The sequence below is a fragment of the Palaemon carinicauda genome, chromosome 1 (genome assembly GCF_036898095.1).
Source record: "Palaemon carinicauda isolate YSFRI2023 chromosome 1, ASM3689809v2, whole genome shotgun sequence".
NCBI lineage: Eukaryota > Metazoa > Arthropoda > Malacostraca > Decapoda > Palaemonidae > Palaemon > Palaemon carinicauda.
Window position 1 is genome coordinate 156,125,771 of NC_090725.1, and position 14,035 is coordinate 156,139,805.

Consider the following 14,035-nt stretch of genomic DNA (forward strand, 5'->3'; position numbering starts at 1 on the left):
TATAAAGCTTGCCGACTCCTGGTTTGATGTGTTCAATTCAAGGGTACCTTATGACAGAAAAAAATCTAGACATGCCTATGGGATGCAACTGTCGGAACAGAATAAAATCCTTGACAAAATGAAGTGTACCACTGAGACGATGCGAGTTTTGAAAAGTAATAAGATTTATCAGTTCCAAAAGGGACTTATTGTGTCATGTAAATCCTTGCCAAGGTTGCATGATATGTTGAAAGGTAAATATGATGTATCATACATAACTACTTCCAGACTTAACCAAGATGGACTGGAAAACATGTTTGGCTGTCTTAGACAAATGGGTGCAACTTATGATCATCCTACGCCAGTTGAAGTCTAACACAGAATAAGGTCATATTTACTTGGCAAAGGAAACTCTATAACTGGAAAAAATTGTAACTCGATGAAGGAGTGCGATTCTTCAAATATGTCGGAAGGAATGTTCAGTCAAGAGAAAAGTTGTGAAAATAATGATTCAAATGAAACTTATCTTGAAAGAGAGCTTATGATTTCTGCAATGGTGTTTGCCTCTACTGAAGATGAGAAGATGCCAGAAGAAGATTCAGAAAACTTTGAAAATGAATTTTATGAAAGAACTTTAGAGAATGTTGCAGACGAAGAGGGCCTTCGATATGTTGGAGGTTATGTGGCATATAATTTCCAGATTATCAGTTCTTAGGATGTAAGCTTAAAAAAGTGAAAGGTACCTGGATTAGTGCAGTAGAGCGACATGATGATAAATTAACGGAACCAAGTGCTGAGGCTTTTGAAAAATTAAAGGTAATGGAAAAAATGTTTAAAACATACAATGGAGAAAATACACTGAGACCAGGCAACGGAGTACTATACGACTTGGCACGCCATATTGAAAATTGTGTGTCCTTGCCTTTTAAAGTAATAGTGTTTTTTGTTAGATGTCGGATGTTTTTTAGGATGAGAGTTCTGAATGCCCAAATTATATCAAGTATGCAAGAAAAGAAAAAGATTCATAAATTAACTAAATAATGCATAGATTTATTTTTTTTTTACTTTTACTAAATATTTCTCATTTCTATTATGAAGCCAGATATTATCATTTGTTATCTATGTATATTTATGTTAGTTTATCAAATAATGTATTGTAAAATTGTAAATAAGTCTTTGTAAATAAATACCAGGTCAAATGTTAATTGAATATTTTTCGAGTCCTATCAAGCATATTAATTTATGGTTTCTATTATATATTAGAGATCCAAAATTACCAATCCACGATTTTGTATGTGCATTACAGTGACCTATATGAATTCAAAAGAACACTAAAGGTATACAAGATAACAGAGTGAGAAGGACATCACACACACTTACAGACAGGCCTAATCCCTTCGACCCAAGGTACTTAAGTTCAGTTGTTCCCTTGACCGCTCCCACCCTGACCTCCAGGAGCGTCACGGAAATACCCCACAACTATCCCCGCAACTAAAGTGACTGTACCTCTCTCCCTTATTCTATATACCTTGCACCAGACAAAGACATAGTAGAGAACCATGACTTACGAACGTCACCTGTGGCTGTGTGCGACACTGTGAGCGTTGTAGAGCACACCCCCCGCTTGTAGCTCGTATGTACATTATTTATTTGCCAAATACAAATGGAAATCGTTCCTATTTATGTAGGCCTACAAACGATCCGAGGGGGAAGTCATTGTTAAAAAACATTATTGTAAGTGATGCGACGATCTGAGTGATAATATGGTGACTAGTGCCAGCCGAGGGTAAACAAAACGTGGCCGTAACAAAAGTGAACGGACTTGAATCCAATGCAACAGGAAATTGTCAAGAACAGTGTTGCTGTGTATTAAAGTTAAGTCTGATACTAGATCTACCTGATCGTGTGTCCCTACACGACGATATAAACAACCCCAAACCTGTGGAGTTAATCTAGCTAAAAGGCCTCAAAATGTCAATAGTACCCAAATGGTTTACAGTGATTCACTTTGTCAGTAATTCCCAAGTAGGTAATTCACAGTGATAAGCAGCAAAATGGCCGCACAAAGCATTGGTTGCCAAGTGCCTGGATGCAACTATCCAACTGAAGCATCCACAGAGCCCATCATTACTGCAGCGCTCCTGAATACACACAACGACTCATGCCCAGGGCCCGGCAGCTCAATACCACCCGCCAAGCACCGAAGTTGAAAAACTCAAGCACCCAACGATATCAGTGGACAGCACGAGCGGGGAGTTGGACTATTTCCTAACTCGCTGGGGCGAATACTGCAAGGGAACCGGGGTCGAAGGCGATGATGTTGTGGTACAGCTCCTTGAGTGTTGTGAGGAGAGCCTACGCAAGGACTTCACCAGCGCCGCGGGGAGGAGCCTGGTAGGCGAATCGGAGGAGGCAGTGCTCAGTGCGATAAAAGCCCTCACGGTGCGCGGGGATAATGGGATAATGCAATGGTGGCGTGGGAGGCTCTCTCAAACATGCGACAGGGCCGCGAGGAACCGATACAGGCATTTCACGCCCTCGTGAAGGCCCAAGCAAACATGTGCAAATACATCAGGAGGTGCATATGTGGACTAAGCGTAAACTTCGTGGATGACGTGATCAAAGACGTGCTTGCACGAGGTATCGCTGACCAGGACATCCAGGTGGATCTACTTAGCGACCAGCGGCAGGAGATGTCGCTGGAGGAAACGATTAGGTTCATCGAAGCGATAGAGTCTGGTAAGCAGTCTGCGTCCCGATTGCTGGACACCCACAGCCATGGCGCGGAGCTGTCACCAGCTCCTATCGCCGCATCAAGGGCCAAAACACGGTATACATGGGTGATGCACGTCAGACAGGTGCAAGTGACGGTGGTAGACAAGCTGTTTACCGGTACTGTGGTGAGAAGGGCCATGGTAAGAATGAGCCCTGGCGAATCAGGAACTGAGTGCCCGGCTTACAGTAGAAAGTGCCACAAATGTAATCGCGATAACCACATAGAGCGAATGTGTCGGAGTAAATCGGCTGCCAAATCCACTCACACAGAGGCATGCGATGAACAGACGGCGGCTTTCATAGAGTTGTGCCATGTCAGACATCCGAACGTTTGACGGTGAACAGTTGCTAGCACTAGATAACCACCTGTATGACAACATGTGTGGCAGATGGCTCAGGCGGAACTCCCAATCGCAGCCATTCATAAACCCCCGACTCAGCATCCATGCAGGGGATTACCTCGCCCTGGGATTCAGACCGGTCAAGCGCACAAGACCTGCAACACTCCCTGCCATGGCCGACACCAGTTGCCAAAGTTGTCTGGTCGGAGTTAACGTTATCGAGCAGATGGACCTGACGACCGTGGACCTGCTCCCGGTCTCGATGAGAATGAAGGTGGTAAATAAACAAGATATTCGTATTTTAGGGGCAGCCATCGTCTGATTCTGCGGAACACACACCGGAGATCCGCAAACCGAGTCTCGGCAAATAGTGTACAATAGTGTACGTCACAGATTCGACCAACAGAGTGTTCTTGTCACTCAGTGCCTGCGTCGATCTTGGCATAATCTCCAAGGACTTCCCCACACCGGGCAAGATGTCGTGCAGTGCGGCAACCACAGACAATCGTACACCGGTAAATGATGCATGTGACAATGGTGTGACATCTCAATGCAATTGTCCTTGGCGCACGGCACCCCCACCTAAACCTAGTCTATCCCCATGCCTGCCACAGAAGGTAACAGGGAGGCCATTCAACAATACCTGGGAAGTACAACCCCCACACCACATGGCGGGAAACCCTGACATCCAGGGAAGAAGCACTACGCAAGCGCCATGCTCGCATGATGGACACTTGGTCACAACACACTCGCAGTCTGCCACTCCTACGGGTTGGTGGCCATGTTCGCATCCAAAATCAAATCGGCCCACATCCCACCAAATGAGACAGGACCGGACAGTCGTTGAGGTAAGGCAGTATGACCAGTATGTGGTAAAGGATGGTGGCTCGGGCCGTGTATCGATGCGCAACCAGAAATTCCTGAGAAAATTCTCACCGGTTACAACCCCGACAGAGCTGCAAAATATAACCTGTGGCATACCCCTGCAATCACCCGCAAGCGCGGCCCCAACCAAGCCGAAGGAGACTAATCGATAAGTACCAACACCACCGGACCCGCCCGCTGACTAACCACAACTGCTGGCTGACCGACATTACCCAACATCAGTCGATCAACCTCCCCCACTCATGCCTGTAAAGCCAACCAACCACACTCGCCAGCTTATACACACAACGCCAACCGACCAAACTCCACTGCCCCCACCAGCAACACCAAGTCGTGTCAGACCTTCAACTCCAGCCGCTCCACCCCGACCAGAAAATCCCATCCCACCAGTTGGTCTCGCCGTGGGCCGGCCATCCAGGACTGTCAAAATGCCCAAATGGCATGCAGACTATGATTTTTCATCTCATGCTTAACATGTCTATGTCCAATGTCATAGAATGCTCGATCCACCTGATATTATATTAGACATTGCATTACTTTCATCAGTGTAATTATTACTTTGAGTAACTTGACTAGTTTGAAGAATGTTTGTTCAACCTGTTATTAGAGATGTCGTATTACCATCCTCAGTACATTCATTTATCACTATGATTTACAGAACTATCAGACTATTCAGTGAAGATTTTCCATTATAAATTCAATGGCCCAGTTAATTACTGTTCAAACGTAATCAGTCTCTTCCTAGCCGATCAAGACTCGGGAGGAGATAGAAAACCATGACTTACAAATGTCACCTGTGTGCGACACTGTGAGCGTTGTAGAGCACACCCCTCGCGTGTAGCTCGTTTGTACATTGTTTATATGCCAAATACAAATGGAAATCGTTCCTATTTAATAGTACAAGTGAATTTTTGTAAAGGAAAATGGCATACTAGTACAAATATGTCTTCTTTCCTCTACTGCGTCCATCATGTAAAGACTTCTTCCCTCTGCTGAGTCGAGACCTCTTCCCTTTGCTGAGTCTATCTTGTAAAAACTTCTTCCCTCTACTGACTCTATCTTACAGACATGTCATCCCTCTGTGGAGTCCATCTTATAGAGACTTTTTCCTTCTGTTGTGTCCATCTTGTAGAGACTTCTTCCCTCTGAGGAGTCTATCTTGTAACAACTTCTTCCATCTACTGAAACCATCTTGTGGAGACTTCTTTCCTCTGCTGAGTCCATCTTATAGAATCTTCCTCCCTCAGCAGAGTCCATCTTGTAGAAACTTCTTCCCTCTGCTGAGTCTATCTTGTAGAAACTTCTTCCCTCTACAGAATCCATCTTGTAGAGATGTTCCCTCTGCTGAGTCTATCTTGTAAAAATTTCTTCCATCTTGTAGAGACTTCTTCCCTATGCTGAGTCCATCTGGTAAAGGACACTTCTTGCCTCTGCTGAATCCATCTTGTAAAGACTTCCTCCCTTTGCTAAGTTCATCTTGTAAGGACCTTTTGCCTCTGGTGAGAGAGTTCATCTTGTAGAGACTTCTTCCCTCTGCTCAATCTATTTCCTCTGCAGAGTCTATCTTGTAAAAACTTCCTCCCTCTACTAAGTCCATCTTGTACAGACTTCTTCCCTCTGCTGAGTCCACTTGGTAAAGGAGATTTCTTCCCTCTGCTGAATCCATTTTGTGAAGACTTCTTCCCTCAGCTAAGTCCATCATGTAGAGACTTCTTTCTGCAGCCAAATCCATATTGTAGAGACTTCTTCAATCTGCTGAATCCATCTGGTATAGAGTTCGTCCATCTGCTAAGTCCATCTTTTAGAGATTTCTTCCTTCTGCTGAGTTTATCTTGTAAAAACCTCTTCCCTAAGCTGAGTTCATATTGTAGAGCCTTCTTCCCTTTGCTGACTCCATCTTATAGAGACTTCTCTCTGCCGAATCCATATTGTAAAGACTTCTTCCCTCAGCCGAGTCTATCTTGTAAAGACTTCTTCCCTCAGCCGAGTCTATCTTGTAAAGACTTCTTTCCTCAGCTGAACCCATCTTGTACATACTTCTTCCCTCTCTGAGCCTATTTTGCAGTGATTGTTTCCCTCTGCCGAGTCCATCTTGCAAAGACTTCTTCCCTCTGCCAAGTTCATCTTATAGAGACTTCTTCCTTCTGCTAAGTCCATATTGCAGAGACTTCTTCCCTCTGACAAGTCCATCTTGTAGAAATTAATTAACTTTGTCGAGTTTATCTTACAGAGACTTCTTCCCTCTGCCGAATCCATCTTGCAGAGAATTCTTCCCTATACTAAGTCCATCTTGAAGAGACTTCTTCCCTCTACCAAGTCCAAATTAGAGAGACTTCTTCCCTCTGCTAAGTACATCTTATAGAGACTTCTTTCTTCTGCCGAGTTTATCTTGCAGAGACTTCTTTCCTCTGCCAAGTCAATCTTGCTGAGACTTCTTCCCTCTGCCGAATCCATCTTGCAGAGACTTCTTCCCATCTGCCAAGTGCCTCTTGCAAAGACTTCTTCTTTCTACCGAGTCTCTCTTGCAGAGACTTCTCTCTGCTGGGTCCATCTTGCAGAGACTTCTTCCGTCTCCCGAGTCTATCTTGCAGAGACTTCTTCCCTCTGCCAAGTCAATCTTGCTGAGACTTCTTCCCTCTGCCGAATCCATCTTGCAGAGACTTCTTCCCATCTGCCAAGTGCCTCTTGCAAAGACTTCTTCTTTCTACCGAGTCTCACTTGCAGAGACTTCTCTCTGCTGGGTCCATCTTGCAGAGACTTCTTCCGTCTCCCGAGTCTATCTTGCAGAGACTTCTTCCCTCTACCAAGTCCATCTTGTAGAGATTTCTTCCCAGCTCTGCCAAAAATTCTTGCAGACTTCTTCACTCTGCTAAGTCCATCTTGAGGAAACTTCTTCCCTCTGCCGAGTCCATCTTGCAGAGAATTCTTCCCTCTACTGAGTCCATTTTGTAGGGACTATTTCCATCTACTGATTTCATCTTGTGGAGACTTTATCCCTCAGCTGAGTCCATTTTGTAGAGACTTCTTTCATCTGATTCCATCTTGTAAAGACTTTTTCCCTCACTTGAATCCCTCTTGCAGAAGTTTCAATACTACATAGAGTCCATCTTGTAAAGACTTCTTCCCTCTGTTGAGTCCATCTTGTAGAGATTATTTTCCTCTACTGATTCTATCTTGTAGAGACTTCTTCCTCCTACTGAGTTCATCTTGTAGAGACTCTTCTCCTCTGATAAGTTTAACTAGTACACTTCTTCCTTCTACTGAGTCCCTCTTTTATCATTTTCTACCATTTGCTGTGTCCATCTTGTAAAAAATTCTTCCCTCTATCGTGTCCATCTTGCAGAGACATCTTTACTCTGCTGAGTCTATAATGTAGGGACTTCTTCCCTCTGCAGACTTCATCTTATGAAGAATTCTGCCCTTTGCAGAGTCCATCTTGTAGAGATAATTTCCCTCTACTGATTCCATCTTGTAGAGACTTCTTCCCTCTGCCGAGTACATGTTGTAGAGACATTTTCCTTCAACTGATTCTATCTTGTAGAGACTTCTTCCCTCTGCGGAATCTATCCTGTAGAGACCTCTTCACTTTGCTGAGTCTATCTTGTAGAGACTTCTTCCGTCCGCATGGTCTATCTTGTAGGGACTTCTTTCCTCTGCTGAGTCTATCTTGTAGAGACTTCTTTCCTCTGCTGAGTCTATCTTGTAGAGATTTCTTTCCTCTGCTGAGTCTATCTTGTAGAGACTTCTTTCCTCTGCTGAGTCTATCTTGTAGAGATTTCTTTCCTCTGCTGCGTCTATCTTGTAGAGACTTCTTTCCTCTGCTGACTATCTTGTAGAGACTTCTTTCCTCTGCTGAGTCTATCTTGTAGAGACTTCTTTCCTCTGCTGAGTCTATCTTGTAGAGATTTCTTTCCTCTGCTGAGTCTATCTTGTAGAGACTTCTTTCCTCTGCTGACTCTATCTTGTAGACACTTCTATACTCTGCTGAGTCTATCTTGTAGAGATTTCTTTCCTCTGCTGACTATCTTGTAGAGACTTCTTTCCTCTGCTGAGTCTATCTTGTAGAGATTTCTTTCCTCTGCTGAGTCTATCTTGTAGAGACTTCTTTCCTCTGCTGAGTCTATCTTGTAGAGACTTCTTTCCTCTGCTGAGTCTATCTTGTAGAGATTTCTTTCCTCTGCTGAGTCTATCTTGTAGAGACTTCTTTCCTCTGCTGAGTCTATCTTGTCGAGATTTCTTCCCTCTGCTAAGTCTATCTTGTAGAGACTTCTTCGCTCTGCTTAGTCTATCATGTAGAGACTTCTTCCCTATGCTGAGTCTATCTTGTAGAGACTTTTTCCCACTGCAGAGTCTATCTTATAGAGACTTCTTCCCTCTGCTGAGTCAGACTTCTTCCCTCTGCATAGTCTATCTTATAGAGACTTCTTCCCTCTGCTGAGTCTATCTTGTTGAGACTTCTTCTCTCTGCTCAGTTGACCTTGTAGTGACTCTTCCCCCTGCTCAGTCGAGATTGTAGAGACTTCTTCCCTCTGCTGAGTCTATCTTGTAGAGACTTCTTCACTCTGCTGAGTCTATCACGTAGAGACGTCTTCCCTCTGCTGAGTCTATCTTGTAGAAACTTCTTCACTCTGCTGAGTCTATCATGTAGAGACGTGTTCCCTCTGCTGAGTCTATCTTGTTGAGACTTCTTCCCTCTGCTTAGTTGACCTTGTAGTGACTCTTTCCCCTGCTCAGTCGAGATTGTAGAGACTTCTTCCCTCTGCTGAGTCAATCTTGTAGAGATGCCATCACTCTGCTGAGTCAATCTTACAGACACTTTTGCCCTCTGCAGAGTCCATCTTATAGAGACTTATTCCCTATGAGGAGTTTATCTTGAATAAAATTTCTCCCTCTACTGAGTCTATCTTGTAGAGACTTCTTCCTCTGCGGAGTACATCTTGTAAAAACTTCTTCCCTCTACCAGGTTAATCTTGCAGAGATGTCATCCCTGTGCTGAGTCCATCTTAAAGATACCCTCTCTCTCTTCTGAGTCCATCTTGTAGAGACTTCTTCTCTCTGTAAAGTGTATGCGGTAAAAAACTTTTGCCCTTTACTTAATCCATCTTGTAGAGACTTCTTCTCTTTCCGTAGTCTATCTTGTGAAAAGTACTTCCCATCTGCTGAGTCCATCTCGTAGAGACTTCTTCCCTTTGTGGAATCAATCTTGTGAAAACTTCTTCCTTCAACTGGGTCTATTTTGTAGAGATGTCATCCCTTTTTGAGTCCATCTTATAGAGACTATTTCCCTCTGCGTAGTCTATCTTATAGAGACTTCTCCCCTTTACAGAGTCTACCTTGTAAAAACATCTTCCCTCTACTGAATCCATCTTGTAGGGACTTCTTACCTCTGCAGAGTATATCTTGTAAAAACTTCTTGACTCTAGTGAGTCAATCTTTTAGAGATTTCATCCCTCTGCTGAGTCCATTTTACAGGGACTTTTTCCCTTGGCTAATTACATCTGCGGAGTCTATCTTGTAAAAACTTCTTCCCTCTACTAAGTTCATTTTGTAGAGATGTCATCCCTCTGCTGAGTCAGTCTTATAGAGACTTTTTCCCTCTGCGTAGCCTATCTTGTAAAAAAATCTTTCATTTATAATCCTTTTTGCAGAGGCTTCTTCCCTCGGCGAAGTCTATCTACTGAGTCCATCTTTTAGAAAGGTCATCCCTCTACTGAGCCGATCTTATAGAGAATTTTTCCCTCTGCTGACTTCATCTTGTAGACATTTCTTCCCTCTGTGGAGTCAATCTTGTAAAAACTTCTTCTTTTTACTTAATCCATATTTTAGAGACTTCTTCCCTTTGCAGAGTGTATCTTGTAAAAATTTCTTCCTTCTACCGAATCTATCTTGTAGAGATATCATCCCTCTCATAAGTCTGTCTTATAAAGACCTATTCCTTCTGCTGACTCCATCTTGTAGAGACTTCTTTCCTCTGCGGAGTCTAGCCTCCTGACTAGTACAGTGGTAAAGTGTTTTCCTATAATTCGCATGGCAGCTGATCAATCCCCGCCTGGGACCATGAATTAATTTGTTTACTGGGGAGGTCACCAAAGTGTGGGGTTGGGCTTGCCCAGCTGACGTTCTGATGAGTATCTATTCTGATGGAACTAGAAGAGAAACCAAACACCTTTAACCTTTCACCATTATCTTGTAAAAACTTGTTCCCTCTACTGAGTTCATATTGTAGAGATGTCATCCCTCTGCTGAGTCCATCTTGTAGAGACTTCTTCCCTCTACGGAGTCTATCCTGTATATACTTTTTCCCTTTACTTAATACATCTTGTAGAGAATTCTTCCCTCTGCGGAGTCTATCTTGTTAAAACTTCTTCACTTTACTTAATTCATCTTGAAGAGGCTTCTTCCCTTTGCGCAGTGTATCTTGTAAAAACTTCTTCCCAATACTGAATCCATCTTGTAGAGATTTCTTCCCTCTTTGGAGTCTATATTGTGAAAACTTCTTCCCCTTCCTTAATCTATCTTGTAGAGACTTCTTCCCTCTGTAGAGCATATCTTGTGAAAACTTTTTCCCTATACTGAATCTATATTGTAGAGACTTCTTCCCTCTGCGGGGTCTATCTTGTAAAAAACTTATTCCCTCTACTGAGTCCATTTTGTAGAGAAGTCATTTCTCTGCTGATTCCATCTTATAAAGACTTTTTCCTTCTGCTGAGTCCACCTTTTAGAGAATTTTTCCCTCAGCTGAGTCTATCTTGTAAAAACTTCTTCCCCTCACTTAATCCATATTGTAGAATTCTTCACTCTGTGCAGTGTATCTTGTAAAAACTTCTTTCCCCTACTGAATCCATCTTGTAGAGATTTCTTCCCTCTTCGGAGTTCATCTTGTTAAAATTTCTTCCCTTTCCTTAATCCATATTATAGAAACTTCTTCCCTCTGTAGAGCGTATCTTGTGAAAACTTCCTCTCTCTACTGAATGCATCTTGTACTGACTTCTTCCCTCTGTGGAGTCTATCTTGTAATAAACGTCTTCCCATTACTGAGTCCATTTTGTAGAGATGTCATCACTCTGCTGAGTCCATTTTATAAAGACTTTTTCCTTCTGCTGAGTCTACCTTTTAGAGACTTTTTTTCCTCTGCCAAGTCTATCTTGTAGAGACTTCTTCCCTCTGCGGAGTTTATCTTGTAAAGACTTCTTCCCTCTACTTAACCCATCGTGTAGAGACTTCTTCCCTCTGTGGAGTCTATCTTGTGAAAACTTCTTCCCTTTACTTAATCTATCTTGTAGACTTCTTCCCTCAGCGAATTGTATCTTGAAAATTTTTTCACTCTACTGAGTCCATCTTGTAGAGATGTCATCCCTCTGCTGATTCCATCTTATAGAGACTATTTCCCTCTACTGAGTCCATCTTGTAGAGACTTCTTTGCTCTGCGTAGTCTATCTTGTAAATACTTCTTCCTTTTAGTTCATCCATCTTTTGGAGACTTCTTCCCACTGCATTGTCTATCTTGTGAAAGCTTCTTCCCTCTGCTGATTCCATCTTGTAGAGACTTCTTCCCTCTGTGGAGTCTATCTTGTAAAAACATCATCACTACTGAGTCCATCTTGTAAAGATATCCTCCCTCTGCTGCGTCCATCTTATAGAAACTTTTCCCTCTGCAGAGTTTATCTTGTAAAAACTTCTTCCCTTTACTTAATTCATCTTGTAGACTTCTTCCTTCAGCAAAGTGTATCTTGTAAAAATTTCCTCTCTATACTGAATCCATCTTGTAGAGATGTCATCCCTCTGCTGAGTCCATCTCATAGAGACTATTTCCGTCTGCGGTGTTTATCTTGTAAAAAATTCTTCCTTTTAGTTAACCCATCTTGTAGAGACTTTTTCCCTCTGCGGAGTCTATCTTGAAAAAAACTGCTTCCCTCTACTGAATCCATCTTGTAGACTTCTTCCCTCTACTGAATCCATCTTGTAGACTTCTTCCCTCTTCAGAGTGGTAGAGTCTATCTTGTGAAAACTTCTTCCCTCTGCTGAATCCATCTTGTAGAGACCACTTCCCTCTGCAGAGTCTATCTTGTAAAACCTTCTTCAATCTACTTAGTCCATCTGGTATAGATGTCATCCCTTTGCTGAGTCCACTTATAGAGACTTTTTCCCTCTGCTGAGTCCATCTTGAAGAGACTTCTCCCCTTTGCAGAGCCCAACTTGTAAAAACTTCTTCCCTTTACTTAATCAATTTTGTAGAGACTTCTTGCCTCTGCGCAATGAATCTTGTAAAAACTTCTTCCCTCTATTGAATCCATCTTGTAGAGATGTCTTCCCCCGGTGGAGTCTATCTTGTAAGAAAATCTTCCCTGTACTGAATCCATCTTGTAGAGATTTCATCCCTCTGCTGAGTCCATCTTATTGAGACTTTTCCCTCGGCTGAGTCCATCTTCTAGAGACTTCTTCCCTCTATGGAGTCTATCTTGTAAAAACTTCTTCCTATTACTTAAACCCTCTTGTAGAGACACCTTTCCTCTGTTGAGTCTATCTTTTAAAAACTTCTTCCTTTTATTGAGTCTATCTTTTAGAGATGTCATCCCTCATCAGAGTGTATCTTATAGAGACTTTTTCCCTCTGCTGAGTCTGTCTTATAGATGCTTCTTCCCTCACAGAGTCTATCTTGTAAAAACTTCTTCCTTTTACTTAAACTATCTTGTAGAGACTTCTTCCCTCTGCAGTGCCTATATTTTCAACACTTCTTCCCTCTATTGAATCCATCTTGCAGAGACTTCTTCCCTCTGCAGAGTGTATCTTGTAAAAAAAAATCTTCCCTCTACTGAGTCCATCTTATAGAGACTTTTTCCCTCTGCTGAGTCCATATTGTAGAGACTTCTTCCCTCTGTGGATTCTATCTTATGAAAACTTCTTCCCTTTAGTTAAACTATCTTGTAGAGACTTCTTCCTTCTGCAGTGCGTATATTTTCAACACTTCTTCCCTCTATTGAATCCATCTTGTAGAGACTTCTTCCCTCTGCAGAGTGTATCTTGTAAAAAATTCTTCCCTCTACTGGGTCCATCTTGTAGAGATGTCGTCCCTCTGCTAAGTCCATCTTATAGAGACTTTTTCCCTCTGCTGAGTCCATATTGTAGAGACTTCTTTCCTCTGCATAGTCTATTTTGTAAAAGCTTCTTCCCATCTGCTGAGTCCATCTTGTACAGACTTCCCTCTGTGGAGCCTATCTTATAAAAACGTCTTCCTTCTACTGAATCTATCTTGTAGAGATTTCTTCCCTCTGGTGACTTTATCTTGTAAAAACGTCTTCCTTCTACTGAATCTATCTTGTAGAGATTTCTTCCCTCTGGTGACTTTATCTTGTAAAAACGTCTTCCTTCTACTGAATCTATCTTGTAGAGATTTCTTCCCTCTGGTGACTTTATCTTGTAAAAACGTCTTTCCTCTGCTGAGTTCAGTCTTGTAGAGATGTCATCTTTCCGCTGCGTCCATCTTATAGAGACTTTTTCCCTCTGCTGAGTTCATCCTGTAGAGACTTCTTCCCTCTGCAGAGTCTATCTTGCAAAAAACTTTTTCCATCTACAGAATTTATCTCGCATAGACTTATTCCCCCCAGTGACTTTTTCTTGTAAAAACATTTTTCCTCTGTGGAGTCCATCAACCTTAACAGGTTTTTACCACCGTCATCATGTAGTGTTTTCAATAGATCTAGTAGCACCACTTCACACATCAAATAACAATCACGTAGATATCTACAACGATTACGGATTAGACTGTATTGTACATACACATAAACTTGTGGTATGGTTTTAACCAGTCGGCTATTGTTGATATATGATATTGATTATTATTTTCTCAATAATTGCAACCCTTTGATTAATATTGTAAATGTACAATATTCAGCATTATTTCAAATTCAATATCTCATTATCATAAGCTAACAGTTAGATTCACCACTCTGACTACTGTCAGTGCCCACGACCTTCAATCAAGTCTAACATTACCGCCATTGTCGTGATTATTTATTAAATCAAAATGACTCCATCATGAGAACTACAAAAGCATA